The sequence below is a fragment of the Falco naumanni genome, chromosome 5 (genome assembly GCF_017639655.2).
Source record: "Falco naumanni isolate bFalNau1 chromosome 5, bFalNau1.pat, whole genome shotgun sequence".
NCBI lineage: Eukaryota > Metazoa > Chordata > Aves > Falconiformes > Falconidae > Falco > Falco naumanni.
In genome coordinates, this window is record NC_054058.1 from 25,257,602 (window position 1) to 25,265,494 (window position 7,893).

The 7,893-nt window shown below is 44.2% G+C and overlaps 1 long non-coding RNA gene across 5 annotated transcripts; it reads right to left on the bottom strand.

Moving 5' to 3' along the window:
* Window positions 1-2,513: 2,513 nt before the first annotated feature.
* Window positions 2,514-6,499, bottom strand: LOC121089438. Of its 5 annotated transcripts, none has more exons than XR_005828206.1 (2): window positions 6,383-6,499; window positions 2,514-2,629 (listed from the first exon to the last, which is right to left on the bottom strand). It is a non-coding gene; the product is annotated as an uncharacterized LOC121089438 (long non-coding RNA). The 5 variants fall into 5 exon arrangements; XR_005828209.1 differs by lacking the exon at window positions 6,383-6,499 and adding an exon at window positions 3,813-3,905; XR_005828208.1 differs by lacking the exon at window positions 6,383-6,499 and adding an exon at window positions 3,051-3,379.
* Between the last annotated feature and the right edge of the window lie 1,394 nt (window positions 6,500-7,893).

Genomic DNA, 7,893 nt, shown 5'->3' on the forward strand with positions numbered 1-7,893 from the left:
TATTGGCAAGATCTCTGTTTCTACTTCTTCAGGCACGTAGGCTCTTTTCTGTTGTTTCCCAGCTCCTCTTATCGCGTCCTGCTGGCCCTGGCCTTGTGCAAGCACCCGCAACCTGTTCCTCCCTCTTCATTCCACTGCTCTGATTGTGCCCTCGTCTTATTTCTTCAGTATTTTTCCACTTGCTTCAAAGTTCAGTATAATCATTCAACACAGCAAAAGCCCCAACACCTCCCCCTTTCTTTTTAAATACAGCATTAATACTGCGTTCCATAGAGCTTTGGAAACATTGTAAAAGACAAGGCACTAAAAGTAACAAAAGAATAACAAACAACAATATACTATGCAAAGCAGAAGCAAAAGCAATATTCATTAGGCCTATTCCTAAAAATAATGCCATCGTTCACATTTACAATGATGTTGTATTATATGATATTCAAAACTTTTTCTGATAATGCGAACCCAGAAGATGAGTTCGTTTCGATGTTCTGCTAAAAATATCTGTTCGAAGGCTTCATAAGATTGTAAGGCCTCGTTTATACCTGAAAAAGTAGGGGCATGTGTCCCAGTAAGAAGGGAAAAACCGCCGGAACCAAAACGTAGGAAAACCTTCCGCCTATATGCTCCAACCCTTTTACAATATCCACAATATAGAGTAACTGTTGAATTACAAGAAGTAGCACATATAGGACAAGAATTTTCTGTTTCTATCGGTCCTTGCCCAAAAAGATCCTGCAACGCACGCACAATACGGTCACAGTGTAACAAAGACAATTCACCGGAGGGTAATTGACATTGTATCTCCCGAGGTAACTGCTGCAAGATGGGCAGAATAATGTATGTTAACTTATCTACAAGCCGCTTTTCTTCATTTGGTCGTGGCGGTCGGAATAACCTTTCTTGATGCTGTGCCCACTGAGCCCACTGATCCCTCCTGTTCATTTAGGAGTCAATCCTGTCGTAGTCACCCTGCTCTTTCTTTTCAGTGGGTCGGTTTTCAATCCACGGGCGAACCCATTTTGCTGGAATCCACTTGGTCACTGCCCCTGTGGAGATACATGCATAACCCCGACCCCACGTTAATAAATTATGAGGCCCTGACCAACAATTTGAGACAGGGTCAAATACCTGGACAGCTATGTCACGATTCGAAAAATCGTTGGGATTGTTAGAAAAGTGATAGAAAATCGGCTGTTCGGTACGTTCCGTTCTGGGATTCAACCAGTTCAGTACATAGCATGCTTTTGCCACTATTACATGAGGACTCCTCTCCCCCTCTTTTCGAAAAACAGACAGGTAATGTTTCAATGATTGATGGGCACGTTCAATAATTGCCTGACCACCAGAATTATTCGGAATTCCGGTAACGTGCTTCACCTGCCATTGCAGCAAAAAGGTCTTTATTCTGGCACTAAGATATGCAGGGGCATTATCTGTTTTTACCATATCTGGGTGGCCCAGCACAGCCATGGCTGACATCCAATGTTGGACATGGACATATTTAAGTATGACAGTCCTAGCGTCTTGACGAGACAGACCAAACTGTTTTTGGAGAGACCGGGCAGATTGGTGAAAAAAGGCATGTGACTCTGTTGCTTGTTTTAGAGGAGAATTTTGTAATACTGGGGATGCCACCTGAGTGTCTATATAAGCATTACCTTCTGATAAGACACCAGGTAAATCCAGATGACTTCTGATATGCGTAATCCACCAAGGGAATTGTCTAAAATTTATTTCATTCCACATCTGAATAACTAGGGCTATAAGTCTGTCATTCGTAACCAATCCAAAGGTATGCAGACTCTATATAAGTTCCTGTTCTTTTTCAGGGGCTAGTGTGTGAGGGCTGGCTATTAAGAGATCATCCATATAATGATAGGTAATAAGGTTAGGATTATTCTCTCTCCAAGATTGTAGAGCTAAATCCACAAACCACTGACATATTGTTGGGGAGTTTTTCATACCCTGAGGTAGTACAACCCACTCATACCTTTTTGCTGGAGCGGCACGGTTTATAGCTGGCACTGTAAATGCAAATTTTTCACAATCATCCTCATGCAGAGGAATAGTGAAAAAACAATCTTTTAAATCAATAATTAATAGGTCCCAATTTTGTGGTAACATAGTGGGAGAAGGCAGCCCAGGCTGAAGGGCACCCATGTCAACCATTTTTTCATTTATTGCTCTTAAATCATGTAATAATCTCCATTTTCCTGATTTCTTTTGAATTGTAAAAATGGGTGTATTCCATGGGCTAACAGAAGGTCTGATGTGGCCTAAATCCAATTGTTCTTGGACTAATTCTTGAATGTGTTGCAGCTTCTCTTGAGGTAAGGGCCATTGATCAACCCATACGGGAGTTTCTGATTTCCATTTTAATTTTAAGGTTGGGCGAGAGCTGCTATCAATGGCCCCAATCAAAAATCTGTAGAGATTCTCATTCCCCATTGGGAAAGTACATCTCTACCTAACAAGGACAAGGATGTGTATAGGACATAAGGTTTTACCCATGCTTGATGTCCTTCTTGATCCGTGAAAAGAATGAAGTTTTTACTGACCTGTGTCAGACGACTTCCCCCAATGCCTGAAATGGTTGAACCCGCACTATCTAATTCCCACATGGTAGGCCAAACTGAAAAGGGAAGAACAGTAACATCAGCACCAGTATCAATCATCATTGAAACATTAGGAAGATTAACACCTTGTGGACCAGATATCTTAACATTACATTTTGGCCGCTCGGCACCAATAAGTTGACAAAAGGCAATGTTAGGCATACCCGTTGGGCCAAATGCACCTTGACCCCTGTCCTTTTCTCCTTTTTGAGGGACAGTAGCTTGGAATGGAATGAGCTGTGCAATAGTGCTTCCTGCTGGAATATGAACAGGTGGAGAAAAAACTGTTACCATAATTCCAATAGGTCCGGTATAATCGGCATCAATACAACCAGGAAGAACAAAAATCCCCTTTTTTGACGCAGAAGAGCGTCCTATAAGGAGTGCAGATAAACCATAACCCAAAGGACCACTAACTGTAGAAGGAAGTACATGTACCTTTTCATCAGTGATATTTACAGGTTCTGCCACGGCCAAATCGACTCCTGCGCTTCCTCTGGTGGCTGAATACAGCTCGCCGAGGCAGCCATGAATTTTGTTGGGTTCTGGGGATATTTCTTGGCCGCGTCCCTCAGAATGCGGCTGTTCCCGTTTCCCGGAACAAAGAGGGGTGTACCATCTTTTCTAAATTTTGAGCGACAATCGGCCGCTTTATGACCAAATTTTTGACAACGCAAACAATTTCCCTTCAACAGAGACTTTCCTCCTAGATTCTTTTTGCAGTCACGTTTAAAGTGACCTTCCTGTCCACATTGATAACATTTTGGCTTAGAACCGTGGTCCCCTCGGCCTTGTACCTTGTTGTTGTTTAGAGCTACTGCTAGAGCATTGGCATGTATTTTTGCCTTTTCCTCTTCCTCAACCAAAGGAGCCCTTGCGCATGCCTCTATCATTTGAGCGATGGATGCCCCAGGGGGTAAGGATGCTATAAGTTGCTTACAAGTGACATTTGCATAACGCTGCTTGTGCAGCTCCATCACGATAAGGACCTGTACCCATTAAGGCATCTAACGGCGCTAATCGTAAGGGATCTCCTTGTGGCAAATGAATGTTTTCTATAAGTTTCACCTCTAGATACTCCTGCCACTTTGCTAACCAAAGCATGAATGTTGTTGGAGACAGGATAAGCTCCATAACTGCTCTTAGGTCGGCCGGCACCAACTCAGTATACTTAATTAAGGCTGTTACTTGATTTGTCACTAATTTATTATTATGGCCATACTGCATTATAGCTTTTTGAATGCCCTGCACCAATTTCCAATCCAGGGGTTCCCATGTCGGCTGACCCTGTCGCAACACTACAGGGGCAGCTAGTGGGGTAAACGAAAAATCCCCTTCTATGGTAATATTTTCTACCAGGCCCCTGTATCGCCTTCGAGGGTCAAAATTAGGGTCTATAGGTACCGCACGCGCATCTTGTTCAATTTTATCCCCCAGAGCCTCTAACCCCTCAATTATTCCCCAATTTATACAAAGGCCACCACTGATTACAATATTTAATCCATTTCCTTCTATTTTCGGTACCACCATGTCCTACGATATCACTCCAATGTTTTAATATACAACCCAAGGGCGATTTTTCACAGGGCTTACTCCTTCCATTTCCCATTTTACAATTTTAATTACTTTTTCTCCGGTCGCCTTAGCCACCCAAGGTCGGAAACACGGATAGAGCTCCTTGCTCATATTGCACTCAAACGCATGTCTCAAGCACTCTTGCACTCACACTCAGTCAAAATAATTAAGCTATACATTGAAAATCAAAATGCGCATCTCAATCACACCATTCACACTCTCCGGGCAGCCCTCAGTCACACAAGCAGTATGTTATACGGTACCGTGCACTTATGTACAACTTTTAGGAACACTGGCAGTTCACAAAGTATGCATTTCAATGAACAATTGCCAAAAAACAAACAACAAACAAAAAAAAAAAAACCCACATTTTTCCTGGTCTTAAGCAGAGTGTTAAGTTTTCCGCTATTTGCCACGAATTACCAGAATATTATTATTTTTCAACATACATTTCATAACTCCAAGTTTTGAACATGTAACAAGACAACACATAGAACAAACAAGACACAGGGCGCTATTTCAGTTGTTACATTCTAGGAATTCCCCAATTCTTAAGACAACCTAAAGGAAGTTTTTAGCTTCCCCCTTTTTTTTTTTTTTTTTTTTTTTTTTCTCCTCCTGGGGACTGCGCTGCGCACCGGACGTCTCCGTGCGTCTCACCAGCCGCCCCGTTACTAAACATACCGTTTTATCCGCGGATCCAGGGGTTCTCTTCTGCTCCCAGGGGAACAGCTGAGAAGAGGAGGCTCCTCCGAGAAAATCTCCCGGGGCGCGCCTAGGAGCGTCCGCTCCGCAGCTGGTCCCTCAGCCGAGCAGAAATCCTCCTGCCTGGCTCGTCAAAACTGACGTGCGGAATTTGACTCTATAACTCGAAAGTTATAAAGTAGGCATGTTTATTGCGCGCAGATGCACGGGGGATCGCTCCTCCACAAGTGTGCATACCCAAAGTGACAAACCATCCCACATTTATACAATGAAACAAATGAATATTCAATTAACGCCTATACATATTCGTTACCTAAACCCCGCTTCGTATGTTAATTAGCTTATCAGTCCGTTTCCTGGAATGTGGTGGTCTTGCAGGTTTGTAGGTGATTCATGTTCTTGTGACCATCCGATCTTCTCCAGCAAGAAGACTTAGCACTCCCTCCCTCTAGATAGCATTGGAATATCTCTCATCCTTTTCTATTTTTTTTTTTTTTTTTTTTTTTTTTTTTTTAAATAGCCCCTTTTGTTAGAGGAAGAAGGGCAGGCGTCTCCCCAAAACTGTAGTTGTCTCCTCAAAGCTGTGTGCCTATGTGACCAGACACTGCACCCATGACTAGTCACCATACCCACATTCCTTGAGCAAACATATACAATCACAATCAATGTCCATTGTCCCCATTTCACACTATTTCTCCATATCAAAATTACTTTATGTAACTTACAACTTGATTTCAGCATTGCTCCTACCAGGTTTGTCCAAAGTCACACAATCATCTTAAAGTAGCCAGAGGCCATGGTGCATTTTAACACTGGTCAGGAAGTCAGATCTCAACTTTCACCTTTGCAAAGACAAACATGCTTCAAAAAATGCAGTCTGTTATTTAGGAGCTGGTGGAGCTGTGCCGTTCCCACCCCAGCAGTTTTACATCCAGTACTCGCAATTGCCGGTATTAATGTCTGTCTGCCGCTTGCCGTTTGTTCCTTATCAGGACACCAGGGTGGTAATTCATCATCTAATCCCCACGCTATTCGTTCAGCAGTAGTCATTACTGGATAAGCTTTAGATGTATAATCGGGGGGATTTTCACACGGAGGTTGCCCCTCTGGCTGTTCCTCCGACTGAGCAGTAGGATCGCCGGGAGGCCACACTGCAGCTTTAACAGCTGCAGCGACTTGCACCTCGCCGTGTAACTGCGCGGCCATACCCCGTACAGCCCGATACGTGCGAGCCAAAGTCTTTACCCCCTTAGTCCCGACTTGCACAGATTCCCACAAGTCCTCTCCCACTTTCTTCCATGTTTCATTATTATATACATCTTGCGTAGAAGCAAGGAAACCACGGCGGCGACTCCAACATAGCAGATAAATTACTGCCTGCCGTGAGACTGACGTTTCAGTTTTCTCTGCTAATTTCATTAAACTGTCTATGATTGCTTTTTCCACCGCTGATGCAGTGATCCCCATCCTGCTTAAGTTTCCTGACTCACCGGTCAGCCGTGCACGTTCCGCCTTTCTTCGGGCGCCCAGCTCTCTCTCCGCTGGCAGCAGGATCCTCGCCGGCTCCGCAGCTTGTAACACGATCCTTAATGAATCTTCCTGACTCTTCGACCAATCCACACGTCGGGGTCACCAGATGCTGCGGGCATTCTGGGCGAGCGGGAGTCAGATTCAAATACTCATGGAGTTCAAGATCTGATCCGTTTATTGTACAAACCAGGTACACTTTTATAAGGCACTCTATAAGCGTGTGATAATATGATTGGCTATTCTACAAGCGTATAATAATATGATTGGTTAACAAATGTTTATTGGCAAGATCTCTGTTTCTACTTCTTCAGGCACGTAGGCTCTTTTCTGTTGTTTCCCAGCTCCTCTTATCGCGTCCTGCTGGCCCTGGCCTTGTGCAAGCACCCGCAACCTGTTCCTCCCTCTTCATTCCACTGCTCTGATTGTGCCCTCGTCTTATTTCTTCAGTATTTTTCCACTTGCTTCAAAGTTCAGTATAATCATTCAACACAGCAAAAGCCCCAACACTCCACCTTGGCTTTGTCTTTCCCCAAGTGGCAGCTTTCCAACAGAAGAGGCATCCTTGCTCCTATCTGGAAAACATTACACAAGCTGCAGGCAACACTTTGGGAACAGGGGGACCCTCTCCTGCCACTGCCCCCAGTCTGAGCTGTCACTGTCCCCCCCCTGGATCATAGGTACTCTTTCATGTCAGAGTAACCCATACTTACGGCCAGATCCCATCTCTCCCCATCCCACTGTTAAGCACCTTGCATCAGTGCTTGCTTTCCTCCATGCCGCCTGGTGAGGAAGCTAATGCTGCAGAGCTGCCTGTGGTGGAAAGCAAACTCCCATCAACACTAGGTACAGCTTCCCTGCTCTTACTTCTGTCAGTCCCTTGCTTTTTTTACCTCTTAATTCACTGCTGCATTTCCACCCCTCCCAAATAACCCGTAACAAGACTGCAAAACAGATGAGACAGTTTTAATAATGTATATGTTCCCTCACTGTACTCACTGGATGTCCAAAAGTGCTGTTTTAATGAGTCAAATCTGGCTTTCTCCCAATACCTCTGTCTGAGGCCACAGCACAGTCAAACTGAACATCTTTTGAAGGCTGTTTCTAAGATGTGAGAGAAAAGACCCTGTAATGAGGCATGGATCTAGGGTTTGAGGGAAGATGCTTTCCTCAGGCCAGTTTGCCTCAAGACCTCACCCTTTGAGTGCAGAAGCCTCCCATCACCAGTGCACATAGGCAGTTCTTGAAAGGACTGTGGCATTTTCTTTGTGGATATTATTAATAGGACATGGAGAGATCCACATGCTTATGTAGCCACCTTATTCAAATGCTCTGTTCTTGTGCACCAGCTCTATTCAGATGACGTTTCTCCACTGCTTTACATATGCCTTCAGTTCTTACCTTCTCCTTCCCCCAGGTCCTGCCCCAAGTTGCCCATAACAAACTGGAAGGACTAACTTCTCTCAGCTCTATC